This window comes from Vicugna pacos, chromosome 16 (assembly GCF_048564905.1).
Source record: "Vicugna pacos chromosome 16, VicPac4, whole genome shotgun sequence".
Classification (NCBI taxonomy): Eukaryota; Metazoa; Chordata; class Mammalia; order Artiodactyla; family Camelidae; genus Vicugna; species Vicugna pacos.
In genome coordinates this window covers 39,383,135-39,387,470 of record NC_133002.1, presented here as the reverse complement: position 1 = coordinate 39,387,470, position 4,336 = coordinate 39,383,135, and the positions used below count along the sequence as shown (strand labels likewise).

The window sequence follows — 4,336 nt, the reverse complement described above, 5'->3', positions numbered from 1 at the left end:
TATTATGCCAGCAGGCCCAGAGGAGTTAACACTCCAAGCTCTGGACTCTGGCTGTAGGTTTACACAGGCTTTCATAGCCTGCCAGTCTACACTTTGCAACATCCTATGCAAATAAGGTGTAACAAAAGTTGGCTAATTAGGAATAAGCTTTGTAGAAATGCACCAATCAGGAGTGGTAGAAATAGGCCAATCAGGAGTGAGCTCAATGCAAATGAAGCACTACAAATGGACCAATCAGTATTTAGCTCAGGAAACCAATAGAATCTTAGGGGTAAGTTCCACTTTCCTAGAAGTAAGCCGTTTCAGAGGCAAAAAGTGAGATAATGCCGCTGCGCCAGGGAACCGGATGGTGCTGGCAAGAGAGTAGCCCTGCCTGGGGGTCCTGCTGGTCTTTTTCATGAGGTTTCCCACCTCAGTGAGAACAGGTATGGAGGACCCATTTTTGACCTCCGAAGGAGGGCAGGATGCGGAGGGAGGGCATAAGAATGATGAACAAACACTTTTTCCAAATGGATGTTTTTCCTTTTTCCTTAGCATGTGTCAGTTTCCCTGAGAGCAGATCCCCAGGATGCAAGTCCAAGAAGATGAATGCTGGTAGAGTAAATCCCTGCTTATCCAGAGACCTTGTGACATCCACGAGGGCCAACACAGCACAAATCCGGACGGGGAAGAGGCCTCTGTGATTGGTTAAAACAAGCTCCTGCTTCCCCTTTGTGACATCCTTCAGGCCCTCTTACTCAGAACACTTTTTATTTTTTATTTTTTGGATAAATCGAACACATTTCTCAGAAGTATGATTAGTCGTTTCCTCTTCCTCAAAGTAACAATAATTGAAAACTACCTCTTATCGAGGGTCTGCTTGGTGTCCAGTTCCATGCAAGACACTTTACAAGTTATCTCGTTAATTCCCTCAACAGCTCCCTGGGTGGCAGTCCTTTTCACTTGACAGGTGAGATACTGAGGCTCAGCAAGGCGAACTCACCCACCGAGATCACAGAGGGAGTAAGTTCTGTGACATCAGGACTCCAGCCAGGACTCCAGCCCAGGTCTGGCTGCTCTCAGTCAGTAGCCCTGTACCGTGGATGCCACAGATCACAAGAAGGGAGGGAAGACTGTTAGCTGGTAGTGGCACCATGGTGAGGAAGGGAATAATGTGGACTGAGGAACCTGAGGATTGTTCAGTGATTTTCCACCAGCTTCATAGGAGGAGTGTATTAATCAGAGGAACAGAACATATAGGAAACGACAAGAAGTCTGGTTCGAACAGTTGTTTTATATATATATAAAAATATAAATATAAAAATAAATAAATAAATAAATAAATAAATAAATAAATAAATGGCATAAGGCTTATGCAGTTATGGAGGTGGCCAAATCCTAAGATCTGCAGGCTGAATTGATAAGCCAGAGACCCATGGTATTGTTCCAGTCTAAAGGCTGGCAGTCTCTAGACCCAGAAGGAGTGGGTGTTTCAGCTCTAGCCCACAGGCAGGAGGAAAAAGCCGATGTCTCACTTTGAACTGCAGGCAGGCAGGAGGAATTCCACTTTATTTGGGGAGGATCAGCCTTTTTGTTCTATTCAGACCTTCAACTGATTGGATGAGGCCCACCCACATTAGAGAGGGCAACCTGCTTTAGTCAATCTACTATTTAAATGTTAATCTCATCTAACGCACAGCACAGTATAGTGAATACAGACAGCAATGATAGATGCTGAGATAACAAATTAGCATTCGTTGCTGTGCAAGGATGTAGGGGACTCCCAACTCAGCCCAAGGAGTTCAGGGGAGCAAGTCAAGCTTCAGCGATGCTTTCAGGAGGACCAACAGCCAGCCAGTTAGTTGGAGCAGAAAGGGCTTGTTTGGCAGAGGAAATAACGTATAACAGCATATAAGACGTGCTTGCAGAACATCGTCACACATTTAGGGAACTATAAAAATTTGGGTGGAACAGTGATTCTCACCTCTGGAAGCACTTTGGACATATATAAAGAAATACTAATGCCTGGGCCCTACCCCCAGAGATTTGGATGCAATTGGCCTGGGGTGGGGCCCAGGCATCAGCATTTTTCCTACAGTGCCACCAGGCCTGAGAACCAGGAATGTAAGAGATGCTGCAGGAGAACTTAAACCTGTAGGGAGATGATGGGGGCATCTCTGCTGGGATGCAGTCAGGAATCGGAGGGCGCTTTGAGGAAACAGGAAAGGGACCTGTGCAGAGCTCAGCAGAGAAATAAAGACCCACTGATGGCCAGCAGGGGCCTTGTCCGCCTTCATCACTGTTCCTGTTGAGACGCAGTTTCTTCCTCCCCATTTGAAAGTAAAAGTCAAGTGGGAAATAGGAAAGCATACAATACAATAAAAATAAGCTGAAAGATTACTCAGTAAAAAGAAGTGATAAAATAGTAAAATCAGGCCAGTACAGTCAAAACTCCAAAACTCAGCCAGACAAAATCACCACCCAGGGCCAGACAATAAAAACAATAGCAAAGATACACCGAGCCAAGTGGTAGGCATCTTCAGGCATTGAGACCGTGAGGGAAGATTATTCCCATTTTACAGAGGAGCAAAATGAGGCTCAGGGAGATTAAGTACCGCAGTTCCAGGACTCCATTTTATAGAGGAGGAAATGGAGGTTAACTGGCCAAGACGAAACAGCCAGTCAGGGGCAGAACAAGATACTGAACTCAGGTTTTCTGACTCAAGTCCAGAGCCCTTTCCCTTGAACAAAGGCTCAGGCCTTGCCTGCACACTGGAGTCATCCGGGGAGCTTTTAAGAAACACCAATGCCGAAGAGACTTTTCTCCGGGGAAGGCATACAGGTGGCCAACAGGTGTATGAAAACCATGTTCAACATCAACAGATCATTAGGGAAACACAAATCAAAACCACATTGAGATATCAGCTCACACCTGTCGGGACGGTTGTTACCGAAAAAAGCAAAAGATAAGTTTCGGCAAGGACATGGAGAAATTGGAACCCTTGTGTTTGTCCGAATGCAAAATGGAAACCAGAATCCTAACAACATTAAAAATAGAACTACCATGTGACCCAGCGATCCCGCTGCTGGGTATTCACCCAAAAGTACTGAGATCAGGATCTCGAAGAGATACCAGCACCCCTGTGTTCACTGCAGCTCTATTCACAACAGCCAAGATGTGGAAACAACCTAAGTGTCCTTCAGATGAATAGATAAAGTGTGGTTTATACACACGATGGTACACTGTTCAGCCTCAAAAAGGAAGGACATTCTGCAACATGTGACAACAGGGATGAACTCTGAGGACATTATGCTAAAGAAGCTGTCACAGAAAGACAAATACTGCCTGATTCCACTCACATGAGGTGTCTGTAAAAGTCAAGATCGTAGAATCAGAGCGGAATGGTGGTTGCCAGGCGCTGGGAGGAGAAGGAAATGGGGAGGTGCTAATCTACGGGCGTGAAGCATTAGTTAGACCAAGTGAAGAAGTTTTGGAGATCTGCTGTACAACCCTGAACCTGGGATCAACCACGCTGTATCACACATTTAAAACTGTGCAGAGGGTAGAGTCCACGTTAAGTATCCTACCACAATAAAATTAAGAGGAAATCCAGACGCAGTGCTGGGTCAACCCTCAGTTCTAATCTGGTGGGTCTGGGCTGGGGCGCAGGCAGGGGAACAGGTGCGGCTCCACCTGCTTACGGCTGTGCTCTGCTCTTCGCAGTAACCGCTCTCGTGGATTGAGCATCCACAGAGATGCTTCAGGTATTCCCCCCTGAGAACTAAGGAAACTGAGAGGTGAAGTTAGTTTCCCTGGTCCCCCAGCTGGTAGCCACTAGGGCCTGTGTTTGTCCTCAGGTCAGCCTGACTGCAAAGATTGCCCCTGGCTGTGCCCCGTGGCCTTGCAGCAGGGGCCCCTGTAGGGTGTGGACACGGTGGCACGTGCCCTTCCATTTCACATCTCTGTCCCGCAAGCTTTAGGGTCGACAACATCACTCTTGTCCCAGGCTTGTCCACATGGAACTGTCATCATTCAGATGAGGGAAGGGGGCGGTCTGTGGCTCAGCATTAAGAAAGAACTTCCAAGCAGTTGAAGGAGTTTGACGGTGAGTGGTGAGGTAGGCTGCCTGGGGAGGCAGCAGGCACCCGCCAACATCACCATCGCGGGGTAACCACCGGGAGGATCCGGTGGAAGAAGAGGCAGCCTTCAAAGTAGTGTGGGGGTGGGGCAGAGGCGGGCAAGAGGGGTTAGAGGCGCCAACTATGTCCCCAGGACCTGAAACTGAGGGGCTCGGTTGGGGGCAGGTAGCTAGTAAAGCTCACATGATTCTAGAAGATGAGCTCACAGAACCGGAGA

General features: G+C 47.6%; 1 long non-coding RNA gene across 1 annotated transcript; it reads left to right on the top strand.

Moving 5' to 3' along the window:
• Positions 1 to 271: 271 nt before the first annotated feature.
• LOC140686316 (uncharacterized) lies at positions 272 to 791 on the top strand. Its single transcript, XR_012060046.1, has 2 exons — positions 272 to 425; positions 535 to 791. It is a non-coding gene; the product is annotated as an uncharacterized lncRNA (long non-coding RNA).
• Positions 792 to 4,336: the final 3,545 nt, after the last annotated feature.